Source organism: Lolium rigidum, chromosome 6 (genome assembly GCF_022539505.1).
Source record: "Lolium rigidum isolate FL_2022 chromosome 6, APGP_CSIRO_Lrig_0.1, whole genome shotgun sequence".
Lineage (NCBI taxonomy): Eukaryota > Viridiplantae > Streptophyta > Magnoliopsida > Poales > Poaceae > Lolium > Lolium rigidum.
This window is the reverse complement of record NC_061513.1, coordinates 214,294,316-214,314,638: the sequence shown is the minus strand read 5'-3', so window position 1 is coordinate 214,314,638 and position 20,323 is coordinate 214,294,316.

Below are 20,323 nucleotides of genomic sequence, written 5' to 3'. Positions count from 1 at the left end.
CGTTGGCGCCGGAATCCCCGGTGTTGCGCCGCACTACACTCCGCCGCCATCAACCTTCAACGTGCTTCTTGGCTCCTACTGGTTCGATAAACCTTGGTTTCTTACTGAGGGAAAACTTGCCGCTGTACGCATCACACATTCCTCTTGGGGTTCCCAACGGACGCGTGCTGTACGCGTATCAAGCACTTTTTCTGGCACCGATGCCGGGGAGATCAAGACACGCTGCAAGGGGAGTCTCCACTTCCAATCTCTTTATTTTGTTTTTGTCTTGCTTTACTTTTATTTACTACTTTGTTTGCTGCACTAAAACAAAACACAAAAAAATTAGTTGCTAGCTTTACTTTATTTACTGTCTTGTTCTCCATATTAAAAACACAAAAAATTAGTTACTTGCATTTACTTTTTCTAGTTTACTTTATTTACTATTGCTAAAAATGAGTAATCCTGAAGTTGAAGTTCGTTCGTTTAAGCAACAATGGGGAGAATGTTTAAAAGATGCTTGGTATAGAATTAGTGATGCTCATAATAGGTGCACTAAAAAACACTCCACCACTATCCTACTCAGGAATTTTTATGTTGGTATCTCTAGCTGGAATAGGTATGTTCTTGATTGTCTTGCGGGAGGTAATTTCCTAGCCACTCCTGCTTTAGAAGCTAGTTGTATTATTGAGAGTCTATTTGGAATACCACCTATTAATAAAGTTAAAATTGAAATCTCTCTTTAAGATGTCATGAAAAAGTTGGAGACCATAGAGCAAAATCTTCCAAGTATTGAGACTAATTTGGGAGTATTACTTGATAGCACTGATAAACTTGATAAATCTCTAGGTGGAATTAATGAGAGAATTGCCATCTTAGAAGCCTGTGCTATTCATGATAATGAAACCCAAAGGATTAGTGAACTTGAAGAAGCTATGGGAACCTTGGGTTCAACTTTTTCTTCTATTAATTTACGGAGAAAGCTTATGTGGGTAAGGAGCAAAAGTTCATGTATGTCTCTAAGGTGCCTAAACCAAAAAACCATTATAGGCCTAAAATTGATAAAGCTCTTAATACCACTATAGATAACGGAGCATCTAAGATACCTAATGTGACAAATTATGATGTTGATGCTTCATCTCTTGATAATACTTGATATACACTTTCTGCGCCTAGCTGAAAGGCGTTAAAGAAAAGCGCTTATGGGAGACAACCCATGATTTTACTACAGTACTTTTGTTTTATATTGTTGTTACTACTGTAGCAACCTCTCCTTATCTTAATTTTGTTGCATTCTTGTTCCAAGTAAAGTCTTTGATAGTAAGGTTCATACTAGATTTGGATTGCTGCGCAGAAACAGATTTCTTGCTGTCACGAATTTGAGCAGTTGCCTCTGTAGGTAACCCAGAAAATTCTGTCAATTTACGTGAGTGATCCTCAGATATGTACGCAACTTACATTCAATTTGAGCATTTTCATCTGAGCAAGTCTGGTGCACCTAAAAAAATTCGTCTTTACGGACTGTTCTGTTTTGACAGATTCTGCCTTTTATTTCACATTGCCTGTTTTGCTATGCTTGATGGATTTCTTTATTCCATTAACTTTCAGTAGCTTTGTGCAATGTCTAGAAGTGTTAAGAATGATTATGTCACCTCTGAACATGTGAATTTTGATTATGCACTAACCCTCTAATGAGTTGTCTCGAGTTTGGTGTGGAGGAAGTTTTCAAGGATCAAGAGAGGAGGATGATACAATATGATCAAGGAGAGTGAAAGATCTAAGCTTGGGGATGCCCCGGTGGTTCATCCCTGCATATTTCAAGAAGACTCAAGCATCTAAGCTTGGGGATGCCCAAGGCATCCCTTTCTTCATCGACAACATTATTAGGTTCCTCTAGTGAACCTATATTTTTATTCCATCACATCTTATGTGCTTTACTTGGAGCGTCTGTATGTTTTTATTTTTGTTTTGTTTGAATAAAATGGATCCTAGCATTCATTGTGTGGGGGAGAGACACGCTCCGCTGTTGCATATGGACAAATATGTTCTTAGCTTTACTCATAATATTCATGGCGAAGGTTGAAACTGCTTCGTTAAATTGTTATATGGTTGGAAACGGGAAATGCTACATGTGGTAAATGGTATAATGGCTTGGATAATGTGATACTTGGCAATTGTTGTGCTCATGTTTAAGCTCTTGCATCATATACTTTGCACTTATTAGTGAAGAAATACATAGAGCTTGCTAGAATTTGGTTTGCATGATTGGTCTCTCTAAGGTCTAGATATTTTCTAGTAAGGGTCGAACAACAAGGAAGACGGTGTAGAGTCTTATAATGCTTGCAATATTTATTTTATGTGAGTTTTGCTGTACCGGTTCATACTTGTGTTTGCTTCGAATAACCTTGCTAGCCTAAGCCTTGTATTGAGAGGGATTACTTCTCGTGCATCCAAAATCCTTGAGCCAAACACTATGCCACTTGTGTCCACCATACCTACCTACTACATGGTATTTCTCCGCCATTCCAAAGTAAATTGCTTGAGTGCTACCTTTAAAATTCTATTATTTGTGTTTGCAATATATAGCTCATGGGACAAATAGCCTAAAAACTATTGTGGTATTGAATATGTACTTATGCATCTTATTTCTTATTAAGTTGCTTGTTGAGCGATAACCATGTTCCTCGGGACGCCATCAACACTTTGTTGAATATCATGGGAGTTGCTATGCATGTTCGTCTTGTCTGAAGTAAGGGCGATTTACCATGAGTTGAATGGTTAGAGCATGCATATTGCTAGAGAAGAACATTGGGCCGCTAACTAAAGCCATGATCCATGGTGGAAGTTTCAGTTTTGGACAACAATCCTCAATCTCTTATGAGAGTATTATTTGTTGCTGAATGCTTATGCATTAAAGAGGAGTCCATTATCTGTTGTCTATGTTGTCCCGGTATGGATGTCTAAGTTGAGAATAATCAAAAGCGAGAAATCCAATGCGAGCTTTCTCCTTAGACCTTTGTACATGCGGCATAGAGGTACCCTTTTGTGATACTTGGTTAAAACATATGTATTGCAATGATAATCCAGGTAATCCGAACTAATTAGGACAAGGTGCGGGCACTACTGGTATACTATGCATGAGGCTTGCAACTTGTAGGATATAATTTACATAATACATATGCTTTATTACTACCGTTGACAAAATTGTTTCTTGTTTTCAAAATAAAAGCTCTAGCACAAATATAGCAATAAATACTTCCCTCTGCGAAGGGCCATTCTTTTACTTTTATGTTGAGTCAGTTTACCCATTTCCTTCTACCCTAGAAGCAAACACTTGTGTTAACTGTGCATTGATTCCTACATACTTGCATATTGCACTTGTTATATTACTTTGCATTGACAATATCCATGAGATATACATGTTACAAGTTGAAAGCAACCGCTGAAACTTAATCTTCCTTTGTGTTGCTTCAATGCCTTTACTTTGAATTTATTGCTTTATGAGTTAACTCTATGCAAGACTTATTGATGCTTGTCTTGAAAGTACTATTCATGAAAAGTCTTTGCTATATGATTCAGTTGTTTAACCATTGTATTTACCATTGCTTCGAATCGCTGCATTCATTACATGTGCTCACAATAGTATTGATCAAGATTATGATAGCATGTCACTTCAGAAATTATCTTTGTTATCGTTTACCTACTCGGGACGAGTAGGAACTAAGCTTGGGGATGCTGATACGTCTCCAACGTATCGATAATTTCTTATGTTCCATGCTACTTTTATTGATGATACACACATGTTTTATACATACTTTATGTCATATTTATGGATTTTCCAGCACTAACCTATTAACGAGATGCCGAAGAGCCGCTTCGTTGTTTTCTACTGTTTTTGGTTTCGAAATCCTAGTAAGGAAATATTCTCGGAATTGGACGAAATCAACGCCCAGGGGCCTATTTTTCCACGAAGCTTCCAGAACACAGAAAGGGAACCGAAGTGGGGCGACGAGGCGCCACCACACTAGGGCGGCGCGGCCCAAGGGGGGCCCGCGCAGCCCTAGCGTGTGGCCCCCTCGTCAGCCCTCCGACTCCGCCCTTCCGCCTACTTAAAGTCTTCGTCGCGAATACCCCGATACCGAGAGCCACGATACGGAAAACCTTACAGAGACGCCGCTGCCGCCAATCCCATCTCGGGGGATTCAGGAGATCGCCTCCGGCACCCTGTCGGAGAGGGGAATCATCTCCCGGAGGACTCTTCACCGCCATGGTCGCCTCCGGAATGATGTGTGAGTAGTTCACCCCTGGACTATGGGTCCATAGCAGTAGCTAGATGGTCGTCTTCTCCTAATTGTGCTATCATTGTTTGATCTTGTGAGCTGCCTAACATGATCAAGATCATCTATTTGTAATGCTACATGTTGCGTTTGTTGGGATCCGATGAATAATGGATACTATGTTATGTTGATTATCAATCTATTATCTATGTGTTTTTTATGATCTTGCATGCTCTCCGTTATTAGTAGAGGCTCTGGCCAAGTCGTTACTTGTAACTCCAAGAGGGAGTATTTATGCTCGATAGTGGGTTCATGCCTCCATTAAATCTGGGACAGTGACAGAAAGTTCTAAGGTTGTGGATGTGCTGTTGCCACTAGGGATAAAACATCAATGCTATGTCGAAGGATGTATTTGTTGATTACATTACGCACCATACTTAATGCAATTGTCTGTCGTTTGCAACTTAATACTGGAGGGGGTTCGGATGATAACCTGAAGATGGACTTTTTAGGCATAGATGCATGCTGGATAGCGGTCTATGTACTTTGTCGTAATGCCCAATTAAATCTTACAATACTCATCATAACATGTATGTGCATGGTCATGCCCTCTTTATTTGTCAATTGCCCAACTGTAATTTGTTCACCCAACATGCTATTTATCTTATGGGAGAGACACCACTAGTGAACTGTGGACCCCGGTCCATTCTTTTACATCGAATACAATCTACCGCAATACTCGTTCTACTCGTTCTCTCGCAAACAATCATCATCCACACTATACATCTAATCCTTTGTTACAGCGAAGTCGGTGAGATTGACAACCTCACCGTCACGTTGGGGCAAAGTAATTTGGTTGTGTTGTGCAGGTTCCACATTGGCGTCGGAATCTCTCGTTGTTGCGCCGCACTACACTCCGCCGCCATCAACCTTCAACGTGTGCGAAAAAGCTTCGGGATTGGTAGGATCATTATCCTCTCCTTTGAGGACTTCATTATCTTGAGCTATCTCAGCACAAGATTCTATATTGGCGGTAGAATCACCTTCTTCATGATTTTCTTCATCTTCAGACGCGATTGGAAAGTATTCGGTAGTTGATGGGACCTGTCGGATTAAATAAAGATTTGATAAGGCAAAACAAAATATATCAAACGCAAGCATAAGCATGAGCAGGAAAGATATTAAGAAGGATCACCTCAGATGGTTGGTGGTCGAGATCGTAAGGCTCATGGAGGGCTAGAAGTGGAATCGAGTCCTCTTGGCTAAAATGAGTCAAACGCCTAACTTCATCTAGCAGTTCCTTTTCAGACAATTCAACAACATTGACTCGAGTTTCGTCCTTAGGACCCGAATATAACCACATTTGGTGGGCTCTGGACATAACTGGCTGAATGCGACGTTTCAGGAACACAGTGACAATTTCAGTACCCATCATAGTTTGGCCATCAGATTTCTTTATCTGAAGAACTCTTTCGAACAACTTTTCGGCTATAGGTTTTTCCTTGGATGTCAGTATGTTCTTCCAGAACTTCTTCAGTACAGCTTTGAGGACATCAACAAACTTCGGCAGACACGTGCTAGCTGCCGATGAATCTTTAAGATAGAACCACTTCAACCTCCATCCCTGGACTGACTCTCTCATTGAAAAGTTGAAGTAGTTCACCTCTTTTCAGACAAGAAAGCCAACTCCACCGGGACGAAGGATCCACTACTACTGTTGTAGCGTTTGATGAAGAAAATCTTCTTCCACAAGCCCCAGTGGGGATCAATACCAAGAAAATCCTCACAAAGGGTGATGAAAATCGCAAGATGGAGAATAGAATTTGGGGTTAACTGCCATAACTGGATCCCGTACGAGTGCAGAAGACGTCAGAGAAACTCGTGGGAAGGCAAGGATAATCCACGATACAAGAATGCTACAAACATTACGGTAAAACCGGCAGGAAGATTGGGGTGCGAGGCTAAACATGGTAAGATGACATTCCCTTCTTCAGGAGGGATCAGGCCAAGGCTGCGTGCCTTCTTCTCGTCGTGCTTCATAGCTACTTCGTAAAGTACATCACGAACATGCATACAAGTTTTACAGCTTGCATGGAAACCATTGAGAGGCTAGAATAAGGTCAATTGGTACAAGGCCAAGTGGACGGAACAAGTTGAAACCAACAAGAAGTTCCATGCAGCCTTGTCAAATATTAGAAGCTCAACTGATGAGGAGATTACGAGGAGCATTACCTGAAGATCTACATCAACACCTAAGCTTGGGGAAGTTATATTAAGTCTTTTATGCTTTTTAGTTCGTCATCTCGTTTTTAGTTGTTATCTTTAATTTTGTTTTGCTTTCATCTAGTAGCTATGAAGTCTCTCATAGTTTAGAAAGCTCTTAGGTCTTGTTTGTTTGGGCTTCGGCTTCTACTTTTACTGCTTTTGGACCCCAAAAACGGAAACTCAAACAAACAGCCAACTTCACCAAAACCGATTGTAAAAGCGCTTTAGGAAATTGCAGCTTTTGCCTGCTTCCCGGGCTTTCGAAATACGGTAAACGATTGTACCCTCATGGTGAATTACGAAGAAACTACCACCGAACGGACCACACAGCCCCCAGCCCGACACCCCGCCTCCCCGCCTCCCCGAGCTCTTCTCTCCTCCCGCCGCCTTTCCCGACGCCAGCGCCGTCGTCCCCTTCTCGCGCCATCCCTGTCCACATCGGTGAGGAGAGCAGGTCGGCCTCGTCGCCTCGCCAGACCTCCAGCCTAGCGCCCTCGATTCCCGTCGTTCTCGAGCTCGGCCCGTCCTGCTCGATCTCCGGCGACGCGCTGCAGCAGCCCGCTCTCCGCCCGAATCAACCGGACGCACTAATGGTGTGCTCGGGAACCCCTGCACCAAGCACCTGCAACGGCTGAATCAAGCCTTCCCCTTTTTCTTTCTATTTGCATCTTCGATTTGTGTATGTACAGATCTGTTTCGATTTGAAGGTGTAGTGCTGTTTCGATTTGTAGGTGCACTGTTGTTAATTTGATTTGTGTATGGATAGAAACGCAGTCTTGTGAGACAGATCTGTTTCGATTTGTGTATGAACAGAATATGCCAAAATTATTTCTTTATTACTATTTTAGGAAAAAATGATAAATTGAGGTAATTCAGTTATTAAACATGGTAATTGTGTAATAAAACAGTCAGAAAGAGATAACTCATTTCAAATCAGCATTTATACAACATCTTCAGCACTCATGGACATTTCAGACATTTTACTCCTAAAACCAACAGCAGAAGTCACAAAAAGTTGTTCTGCCAAACAACAATTTTTTGCTTCCAACAGCAGCAGCCACAGCTGATTTTTCACAGTCCAACAGCTACAGCTGCTTCTCAGAATCTGCAGCCCAAACAAACAGACCCTTAGAGCATTATCATCTATCTTTGGTCAAGTGATTTTTTTTGAAATTGGAAGTATGTTGTCATCCATTATTATTTTGTGTGGAGATTTAAAGTATAGTCTTGAATATTTCGTTCAAGTTTTCAATCATCGTTATGGAGGCTTCAAAGTTCTGAAATCTTCACTTGTGGCATCCTCTTCAATTCTCACATGTTTGTTGCCATCTCCATGCACAATCATGCTCCAATGCTTGTCCCTATCACTCATTCTAGGTCCATCATTGTTAAGAGTAACAAACACTTCTGATTTAGGAAGGATCATATTATCATGTATGTGAGAAATAGTTCCAAGAAACGAAAGTATCTAATGGTTAAGTTGTTTGGCACGAGCTCGAGTGATAGGTCCTTGTATTTGTGTAGCTGTAGGTACAATGAGTGTATGAATAGATGGGATATCCACATCATGGATGATTGAGAATGGTTTAGCAGTGGGCACTTAACTAAGTTATAGGAAGATCAAAGATAACGTTGTGTGTCAAGAGTGCGGCAGGACGAAAAATTTAGTGCGCCGCTTCTGGACCTGTTCCCATTCAGCTACGGCTTGGTCCTACCTAGTCGATCAAACATGTGGTTGCTTTGAGGCCCCTCTGTAGCATGTTAGGCAGAGCTTCAAGGGTGGCTCCTAGATTGGATTGGTATTTGGGAAGAGTTATGTGGATTAGGTTTCATGGATGTTCATGATGCTATACTATCTTTGGCAAGCAAGGAACGATGCTAGAGAAACTCAGAAGTTGCAAGACCTGAAAGCTGTGGCGATGAAGACTGTTGTTGCAGTTGAGGAGTGGCGCAATATTCATGTAAATCCTCCAAATTTGGGCAACAAGAAATTGGAGCATTGGCTCCCACCTGATCAACTTTGGTGTAAAGTTAACACCGACGGAGCCTTTCGTCAAACAGAGGGAAACGAAAGGGGGCGTGGTCATTAGAGATCACCATGTAGGCTTCCAAGCGGGAGCGTTCCATTTTTTCAGCCGTGCTACTGATGTCGAGGGCGATGAACTCATGGCGTGTCGACAAGGTCTGCTGCTTGCTAAAGATTGTCATCTACTATGAGTGGTGCTGGAGACGGATAGTTCTGGGGTTCCGACAAAGCTGGGAAAGGAGGAACGATATAGGTGTTTCTATGGTTCCCTCGTGAAGGAAATAAAGCTTCTCTTGAAAGGTTTTGAAGATGCATCGGTTTGTGCAGTAAGAAGAACTCCAAATGTTGTTGCGCATGTATTGGCAAAAGAAGGCTACGAGAATAAAGTTAGTAGGTTTTGGTTGGACATCCCACTAGCTAGCAGTTAAGAACCTTGTATTGGATGTTTTGGTGATTTAATATAATCATAGCCCTTTTCTTAATAAAAAGTTTCATGCACCAACACTACAACCAAAAGTCCAAACTAATAAAAATAAGGTGAATAATTCACCAGGCCTGCTCCTTCATTAAAAACATGTACTTCTCTTAGCTAAGATACGATCTCATAAAAAAATAAGAGAAGACTATTCTTCTCTTCTCAATGATGTGAAGGAAAAAACCATGACTTCTCTATCATTATATACGCCTAAACGTGATTTTTTTAATAATACATTTTTTTCTTTAATTCAACTATAATACTTAGATTTTAAAATTTACAGAAATAATACTGGTTCGGTGTGGGCTATCCCTAGAGGGACATATCGTTTAAAGGTTTTCCGAAAAATGGATTCCCTCACACCCTGGTCAGCCAGCAGAGATGATCAGGCACGACTTTCCCGAAAATCCCTTATCGGGCTCTCCTTTCCCGAAAGGTTCGGTCGCCCTGCCAGGCGACTTGCCTGTTAGACTGGAATTTTTGGCAAGAGCCCCAATGAAATGGCAAAAAGAATCACTTGTGAGTGAAAATGCCAAAAGTGCCATGGCGGCACGCTCGCCAGCCGACACGTGGCAGGTGCCGCCGCCGGCTGTGGCGGCAGGCCCCGCCGCCGTGGGCTGTGGCGGCACGTCCGCTTGCTCGTGGTCGCCGTCAGTCCGCCGTTACGCCGTCGGCCGAGGTGGGCCCTGCCGCCACGGGCAAGGGCGGCACGCTGACGTGGCCACTTGCCTCCGCCGGCTGTGGCGGCAAGTGCTGCCGGCCCGACAAAGGCAGCAGGCCTGCTGCACTGATTTCGAGGAGCACTGATTCCTTTGCTTTTTTTTGCTGATTGCTTTGCTTTTGTGCTGATTCCGAGGAGCACTGTTTTTGGTTGTGGCGCGTGAATGGAGGGAATGCAGCTGATGATTTCGATGTTGTATGGGTGTAACTCGCCCGATCGCATGCATTTGGTGCAGACATGACTCGACTGATACATGAAATAGACTACCGAAAGTGATTCAGCAGTGTGACTCCGCATGCTTTAAAAGCAGCAGCTGCTCACTCCTCACAGAGCAAGTTCTCACTCACGCGCAGCTGCTGCTTCTCTTGCTTCTCTCGCTTCTCTCGTACGAACAGACAGAAAATTAGCATAGCAAGTGATTAAGTGTGTGATTAAGTGCATGAAGGGGCAGTAGAAGGAGTAATACATCAAGGTGAGTTATGTAGGATATTTGATTATATTCGTACATGCACAAATTTTGTTACCATTTGTTGTTTACTACAGTGTATCTTACTTTAGTAATTAGACATGTAACATTGAATTTGCGTAGTCTAGTAAAATATTATGGTATGTATGAGTGAAATTTTAACATATGAACAAATGGATGAATTTAGGTGGATTGGAGCATATATCTGCTAGTGTAGTATTATTGTATGTATGAGTGAAATTATAACATATGAGGAAAAGAACTAATTTATTGAAGAAGTGAGTACGCACGTTAGCTGGATGATATTAGTTGGAAATATAGTGAGAGCGTAATTTATTGTTTGACGAATTCTTATAGGTAAAATAATCCTTTTTAACAATAAATGAGTAGTAATTTTGAAAAAGTCATAATGTCATGTTAAAATATCTGATGTAACAAAATTATTAAAACATGAATATGATTGAAGGTAGGATGTTACTAATATTATTTTAAAAATCTGGTTGTGCGGTAGGTACGATGGAAAAATTGGTAGTGTTCTATGGGGATGTCGTACGTGATGAATTTGGAGGGGTGGATTTCTCGAATTGTGACTCGATGGAAGTTATAGTGATAGATATGGTTAACACATCATTTGCGGATGTAAGAAAATGCATCCGAGTCCCATTTGGTCAGGGGATGCGTGGCATGAGGATGACAGTTGAGGCTCTTATCTGCGTAGAAGGGACGGATAGGATAGGACCTCCCCGTTGGGGTTTGCAGGAGGTAAAAAATGATACAAATTGGCGTACGTACATGAGGTTTGCAAGCACACCTGGTGCTGCTATGTACGGACGGCCGATGGTGTATGTGAAATTTATTTCAGCTAGTGATGATGTCGGAAGTAGTAGGAGCGCTGCAGAGGAGAAATTGTCCATCACCGCAGGCCCTAGTACCGGCCCGTCGGAGCAGCTTGCCATCACCGCTGCTCCTAGCATGGGTCCATCGGAGCAGATGCCTAGCCACCATAATGCTGGCCCAGGATATTGGTCCGCGGTCGTCGACATCAGCGAACACGTGGAGGGATTGCCTGAGGCGTTAGATGATGACGCTCGTTCATCTTCGTCCGAATCCTCATCGGACGAAGAAGGCGCCGGTCCTTCCCAGAGGGCGGTTGCAGGTCCAATGGACCCTGACTTCTTACAGACCATGACCATAAGCAATGAATTTCGCTCTGTTCCAGGCCTAGGAGAGGACAGTCTGCTAGTTGGGCAAAGTTTCCCTGACAAGGAATCCGCTGACCAGGCAATAAAGAGGTATGCATTGGGCATATCTCGATAGCACAGAGTGAAGCAGTCTGATCGAAGTCAGCTAAAAGTGATATGTGTCAAATTGAATGAGGGGTGTAGGGGGAGAGTGATCGCTCGAAAGAGCTCTGGGGTATGTCAGCCCTGGCATATCTCAAAAATAGAACCACATACCTGCGAGCAGGTTGGGGCTCTGGATAACCACTGGAACGTCACCGCAAAATATGTGTCACATATCATGCAAGTGTTGGTGTAAAAAGACATCAATGTCAGTGTGAAGACGCTGCAAGAGACTGCAGAAGATCAGATTGGCTTCCATGTCAGCTCCGGAAAGGCAAGGCGTGCGAAGGAGGAGATCTTCCAGAGGCTGTATGGCACATATGAGCAAGCATATGACCTAGCCCCCAGAATGCTCCATCAGATATCGTCAAGTAACCCCGGGACTCAAGTATTCAGGAGACAACGTCAACACCCCAGGGAGCCAAATGAAGAAATACTTGACCGTTTATTCTGGGCATTCCCCCAGGCTATACAGGCATTCCAACACTGTCGTCCGCTGATATCTATAGATGGTACCTTCCTCACTGGAAAGTACAAGGGCACACTCCTGTTGGCGATCGCAGCAGATGCAAACAATCAGCTCCTTCCTATTGCTTATGCATTGGTGGAGAGCGAGAATAAAGATAGCTGGTTCTGGTTCCTGTGCTGCTTGAAGATTTCAGTTGTCGGAAATCGCCCCGATGTTTGCATCATCTCTGATCGCAACACGGGGTTATTGAACGTGCTAGAATTTTTGAAGGTGGCACAAGATCCTGAATGGGGGTGGCCCGATCTAGAGACAAGGTGGTGCATGCGGCATTTGGCAGCCAATTTTTACTCAAAATTCAAGAACAAGGATTGGTTCAAACTATTCAAGAGAATGTGCATGCAGAAGATAACAGAGAACATGAATGCAATTTGGAGTGGAATCAATGCAGAAATTGAGAAAGCTGCATTGCCACAGAGAACAAATCGGAGGGGTCAAACCAGGACAGTTAATTTGTCTACGTGGATTGCCGAGAGTTTCCCGGATTTTAGCAAGTGGGCGCTTGCTTACGACTCTGGGGCTCGGTACGGCATAATGACCACCAACATGTCAGAGGTGTACAATGGAGTGCTGAAAGGTGTGCGCGCCCTCCCTATCACGGCGCTGATTAATGAAACTTGAAACTGGACTTTGTCGTACTTTGCAGACAGAGTCCAGATTGCCAATGCTCGGGATGCCCTGAACAAGCCATGGTCTGAAAAGATGCAGCGACATCTCAACGAGAAAGCCAAAAAAGCACAAAGCCATGGTTTCCGTCAAATTGATGCACTTAGAAATAAGTGGGAAATACATGTACGCGCCAAGTTTGTGAGAGGTCACCACAGAGGCTCAAGAAAGCATGTTGTCACCCTCGGACCTAGCTCATGTGAGTGCAGTTGTAACAAGCCAAAACTTTTGGGATACCCCTGTAGCCATGTCCTCAAGGCTGCTTCAGCACAAAACATCAGCGTGGAGACGTACATATCTCCGTACTTCAACACATACAACCTACTGCACACATGGAACGGAGAGTTCTGGACATGGGGCATTGGGCAGCACTATAGGGATGTATGGCCGGATAAATCCACCATATGGGTTCCAGACCCGACGTTGAAAAGGACCGTGAAGGGTCGACGCCAATCTCGTCGTCATAGAAATGACATGGACCATAGTCAGACGGGAGAACCGCGCCGTTGTCGCGTTTGCAGATGTCCCGATCATGCACGAAGGGAATGCCCTTACCGTAGCAACAACAACCCGGCTTGATGTAATTTTTAATGTGTTGTAATAAATTTATAATAATTTGTACTCATGATTTGTTGTAACATATTTAAAATTATTTGTACTTATGACTTGTTCTAATAAATTTATAATAATTTGTACTCATGATTTGTTGTAACATATTTATAATTATTTGTGCTTATGATTTGTTGTAATACTTTCTAACATATTTATACTTATTATGTGTGTACAGGTGATGACGTCGCAGTTACCAGACCTTTTAGAGGCGTCGTTTGATGCCGATCACCGTTGTCACCAATGGTTGGATCCGAACGCCCACTTCGACCCCCCTCACACCTTCAGGTTACACGGCATCAAACATAGGTTGAATGTTCACGATCGTTATATGGATCACCTGCGTGCTCACGGACTTCTTTCATATTCCAAGCTTACATCAAGCACAGAGAAGTTTATGTTGGACCCGTCTCTTATGTCAGCCCTTGTTGATCGATGGAGACCTGAGACCCACACTTTTCACTTACGTTGTGGGGAATTGACACCTACCCTAAAAGATGTGTCCATGATTACGGCTCTTCCTATCATTGGTAATCCAGTGGTCCCCCAAGCATATTCTAGTAATTGGCCGAACCAGGTTGAAGTACGGCTTGGTGTTCCATTTCCTGCTAACACCCGCAGTGGACGGCGTCCTAGGGGTGTGCCTCTGAGCTGGCTAGTCACCCATTTTGCTAACTTACCTGCCCATGCAGATAATGTCACGCTGTCACGGCATCTATTTGCATATGTGTTGTATCTCTTAGGTATAATGTTCCCTTCGTCACATGGCGACGTTGTTCTTCCTAGTTTAATTAAAACTAGCTAAATGCCCGTGCGTTGCTACGGGAAAACAATACTTAACGATAGTTGATTTCATTTTGTTGGGCGCCACATATTTTGCATCCTTTTCCTAAACCTCCAATGACCAACATGTGTTATTTATGTCAATTTTAACCATTTTTACTGCATGTTTATCCTTCTTTGGAGCGACCTCCCATAAATTTATTATTATTTGGATTAGACAACTTTATTGTGTACGAGTGTCAGTAATAAGAATGGTTTTGAACATCCTAAATCTGAATCGACTCTAAAAAGTGCAAGAATCTTGAACAAGAATAATGAATGCAAAGCTAATTTACAACATTTTTTAAGAAAAGTCAAACCTAATTTACATTGACAACTAATTAAGAAAAGTCAATTTCTCTTATAAGTGCCCATTTTAATTTATTTATTGTTGGGCCCTCAATTTTCTTTTCTACACACTACTGAGCTTTGTAGTCACCCCAGTCCGACAACATCGTCATTGTACCCATTACATAAATATGACATGGTGTTTTTCTGTAGTAGTTGTTCCCATAGCTTAGACTTTGAATTATTATTACAAGATAATAACGTGACAGACAAATGAAAACAGCAGTGGAGCCCTCCAGTTAGCTGCCTTCTTCAAGAAAAACAATTCTTCTTCTTTCCCCACTTGAAGGCTAAAGCTATCCTTAATTAGTCGCAGATTTCTACCCTACCCCTATGTATAAATAGCTCACCTAGCCATTTTTCATCCCCAATTTCTATTCACCGAACTGTCTGCCAAGTAGAAACAACAAAAAACAAAAATATGTTTACTGCACATGATATCATCAGTGTGCAAACTTAAACTGGGATTTCACATCAACCCGTGCACCAGTCTTTAATTTTGAAGAATGCATGCCATATGATATCTTGAAAATTTCGAAATTCACAAAGAGAAACAACATGCAGATGGACCTATAGATTCCTGGCCGTTTCTCCCTTCTAGTACATGATGGATTGCAGTTTAAGGCTTGCTTAAACTGGAGAATTTAAGAGCTTAGTCCAGAAGTAGCAAAGGAGCCTTCTCTGTTTTGTTGGAAATAAATCTACATCAAGAAAAAATATGGTATACATTTTTACCTAAAAAGGCAAGCATCTGGACCTACATGTATGCATGGCAAAATCTGAATCAACATCTGAAAAAATGCTGGGTGGAATGGATAATCTATTCATGTTATTAGCAGCTAATTTAAGCTGTAAGGGTAGGAAGTACAGATAAGTCAAAATATCCATACAAAGTTCTGCCTGAATGAATAACAAGAAAAATATCAGATTAAGCAAGGCATACATCTGAACCTCGAAGGGATATTTGACCATCATAATAATATAATCATGAGGTCTATTGCTTCTGGATAAGAAAATTGTGCTTATTTTTGCATGTGAGGTATATAGTAAGGTGTTTGACCGGATACTTACACAAGAAACATGCATGGTCATACAACAATAAAACCATGAAAAAAACGAAATACTACCTCTGGTCGAAATTAATCGACACGAAACAGTACCAGCGTGTGTGTACTTGATGCCCGAGCCTGCATCAATCTAATCCGACCGGAGGGAGTATTTCAGACATGACTCACAACCTACATGGGCATCGGGCAAGGGAATAATTTGTCAAGCATAATATATACTCCTTTAATTTGTTTGATCATAAAAATTATCTGCCAACAAATATCAACTCTGGCGCTCTCACTTCCATAAGGTCCATGACAATCATGACTACATAATGGTGGCCAACTTTATCAACATACTTGAGACTGGAAACTAATTACTGATACACATGATTGTGAACATAGGAACCACAAGAATCAATCCATCATTCAAAAAAAAAATTTAATAAGAAATCCAGAAGTGGCAATCACTTAATTCTGTAAGGCGACCTATCAGCTTTGTAGGCATAACCTCCTTGAGTTGCTCCTTTACTTCATACTAACCATCTGTGTGAGAAGGGAGAGGTCCTCAAACATGATCGCTCTGATATACACATCCGCTAGTTAGCGGAAATTCAATTCGGCTCCCGGGTGCATATGCTCCCTCTATCAAAAAATTATATTTCGAAATGTCAAAAAAATTTGACAAAAAATTCTACTTGTACATCTCCACAATATACGTACGTTCGTCAAGTTTCGCGAGGAACCAATATGTTTTGTGGTCTGTGTAAAAAAGAGAAAATTTATCTTCTGAAAAGCCTTATTTTCAGCATTGAATTTTGTCTTTTTTACACACGTCACACGACAAGTCGGATTTTTATGAAACAACTTTGTGAGCGTGTAGCACGTGAAGATGTACGTTCTAATTTTTCGTTTCAATTTTTTGAAATTACAAAATGTATGTAACATGCATTTCAAAATAAAGGGAGCATATGCTCCCATGTGCCAAAACACCATTCCCCAATTCATCAAACACAAAAAATGGTTAAAGGGATGTAACCATGTGCGTAATAAGAAACTAACAACATATACAATGCACTTACACTTATATGATCAATTAGTATCTTAATTAAGCCACAGCGTTAGGATAAATAGTTTGTTGGTAGTTTTGCACAAAGTTGATTAGTCTAGAAACGAAGAAAATAAGATACCGAGAGAGTGAGCATTGTGCTATGTCACCGTAGTTGCTAATATACTCCGATGCTATTTTCTAAGACACCAATCATAATTTTGTGCATCGTACTTCAAACAGAATAAATTAATCAGAGATCAGCAGAGTCAACTGTGAGTGAACAAATTAAAACAACCATCGTTACATGCTCCCAGCATGAAGTTGTCGACAGTTCTCCTAATAGATATGGTATAACTGAACATAGGAACCAAATGAATGCTAGAGCAGTTGGTACCTAGAGCTTGGTGAGCACGATGAATAACATCTATATTAAAAAAATAGTGTATCAAAGAAAAAAAATGTATGGATATATTGTTTTGCATCAAAGAGACCTTTTACAAGAATATCAGGGCTATAAGAAATGTGATGAGCGGAGATACTGGTATCATGTGTAGATCAAGCTTAATAAAATATAAGAGCTCACAAATGAATTAATCATACACACGTTCCAACATTTACGTAGCACAACAATGGAGATTATATTTCCAAGTATTCTTGGAAATAGAGTGAAGAGACACCTGCGAGAATTTAAATTAAAGAAGATCTTAAGAATCAGGCCCTTGCAGCAGATTCTAAAGAAGCATAATGAGAAATAACGGTGCTAATATTTATAGGCAATCCAAATGACAGATCAACTTAAAAGGTCAATTTAAATGGGTGAATCTAAATGATAAATCATACAAAAGTTACCATTTACTGTTGTCTTGTAAGATGGAGGTAAACATCACTGCATATCTTCAAAGAGTCGCTTTATGTCTTGTTCCATGAGTTGTGATACCGGAAGAGCTTAGATTGTAGATAGAAGAAGAAATCAGAATTTTTCATTCTACCAAATATAAGACATTGTACTCCAATCCAACTTGGTTGGGAGGTTACTTAATTTTCTTGCGGGTAGCTGCATAAATATCATTACAAAGCATGTAACCAGTGCACCACACTATGTATAGAAGGCTACCATCCTACCAGATGCACATGCACTACAGCCGTGAAGCAACAAAAGCACAAGTTGTGTAGTACACACTAAACAGGACACAACGGCCAGTCCAGGCTGAATGCACTGAAGAAGGCAGTGCTGCAGCCACCCCAGTAGGTACCAACGGCAAGCATATAAGGAATAAACATAAATCCATAGCGGTCAAAAACAGAACTACAACAACACTACGATACAAAGGTTTGATCTGCAAAAATTAACTGCACTATAGCACTTGAAGTGTTACAACAAGCACCAATGGAGAGGCACCAATTATCAACTATGGAGGGAACCAGAGGCACATCCTCCTCATCATCAATCACAACGGCCCCATTACCAAAAACAATGGGGCAAAGTTTGGTACAGAATCATCCTTCCCGCACATGTGAATAACAATGCATGGTCAGACATGCGGCACAAACAGTTGGGAACATATGAACAGAGACAGAGAAGATTAACAATAGATTGTACTAACCTTGCGCTGATGGTGGTGGTCTGGTCGCTAGATCCTCCTCCTGGTTGGCCCGAGCCTACTGAGTGTTGATCTTGCCCGCTCAACTACACGTGGCGGCGTGGACCTCCGAGTAGGAACGCTATAACGGAGATGGGGGAGGAGATCGAGAGGCGAGATGCGTGCCGGCCTACCTGGGAAGGACCACCGGAGCGGGGGCGCAATCCGCCGCAGTCCAGCCTAGAGTTAGGCATAGGAATTGGGGATGGGGCCATCAGGACTTCAGGGGGGATTTGGAGTGTGGAGATGCCCAGATGTGCGACCTCGCCGAGCCAGAACATGAGCGACGGTAGTTTGGCAATTCACATCAATTTTGCGCGGAATCGGCGGGGGTGGGATGATGGATGAAAGGAACAGGAGCTGACGAAAGCAAGCGGAACGAGGGCGGTTTGACGAAACGTACCATGTATCGGGCTGACGACGGAACCTCTTCCCTTTTTTTAAGTATAGGAGAGATTGCCCAACAGATAGTAGAAGAACCCTTACCTCCCGGGCCCGTATACAGCTTTGGTTCAGCCATGCTTGCTCATACATACAGGAGGTTATGTCACGCCACCCAGAAAAAATCTAAGGGCCACATACTTGCCGTCAGCTATGAGTTTCGTCAGCTATGGTCATGGGAATACCTTCCTGTTGGACGTCCCCACCTATCCAACATAATACACCCATACGATTTTGGCCAGGCTATACATTCCACTCTGACATTTGGAGCTCGTTGGGTACATGCTAAAAAAAGGTGGTCAACAAATGTGGTACACGGTTGTTACTCGGAATACCACCAGGAGTTTGAGGGGCTAGAGGATCACATGATCAGATGGAACCCATGGACGGATAGTGTCGCCGTATGGGGTGCTCAGCAGCCTACAGCTGATATCTATACAGGCTCCAACTTGTGGTTGACACGCTGCAACCTCCTATTTCTTTGGATGGTTGAGACATATAGCCCAGAGCGTGTTATGCGACAATTTGGTCTGTATCAGCAAGTTCCACCACCAGTACCGAGGCGACTTGATGATATAGTTCATATGTAAGTGCGCTCATTCCGATATAAAATGTATTGCATTTTTTAAACTTACATATTTGTTATTAACTATTTTATTTCATTTCAGGCAAGATAATAAAGGCTTGAATTGTGCCGACTGGAGCAGTCGTAATAGATAGTGGATAGAGCTGTGGATTAATAATGCAGCATCCGATATAGTGCAGGAACATAGGTACGTTGTGTATTAAATTGCTTCGATTATTTTCATGATGTGCTAAAGAAAATTATTTCTTACATTCGTAGACCATATAATGATGCCACATATGACCACTACAATCAGTGGTATCGCAGTAGCACAAGGACTTTGCTCACCGGCCCTCCACCAGAAGATTACACACAGGTCGAGCAGCTGGATCTTGGCCCTGAACGGACAGCAGCATACCATCGCGAAACATCGGTACTTACATTTGTTTACAAATATTAATTTATTGCAATTAAAATAAATATTCACAACATTTTGTTATTATTTTCAGATACGCGAATATAGGGAGATCGCCCGGTCTGCATCCGATGCTTTGCGGCTGCGAAACGTGAATGGCCCTGAAGGAAAATCCCTGATTAGGCGTATATTTGATACGGCCATGAGCGGACTTAAAAGATTTGGTTGCGCTCGAGATGATGATGTTGTTACACGAGCTTACGACATGCTGGAGGCACCGTCGTCCAGACCCAGTATGGCACGAACGACCAGTATGGCGCGTACGAGCAGCTTGGCGCGTACGAGCCAACCTCCTACGCGGAATCCATCATATGCACGCGTCGACTCATCTCTACTTGATCGCTCACAATCAGCTCACATTTCCCCACCACATGGTGGCACTCACGTATTATCAGATACATCTAAAATTATGAATGGTCGTATGTTCTTGTACAAGATTTACAAATATATCATCTTCTATGCACTACAAATAGGAGGAGAATATTTTCTCTACTAATCTGTTCGGGGAAAGATTTTCATACACCCAAGGGGAGACTTCAAACATCGAGAACTCCACTCGCGTATGTTCATATGTTACAAATA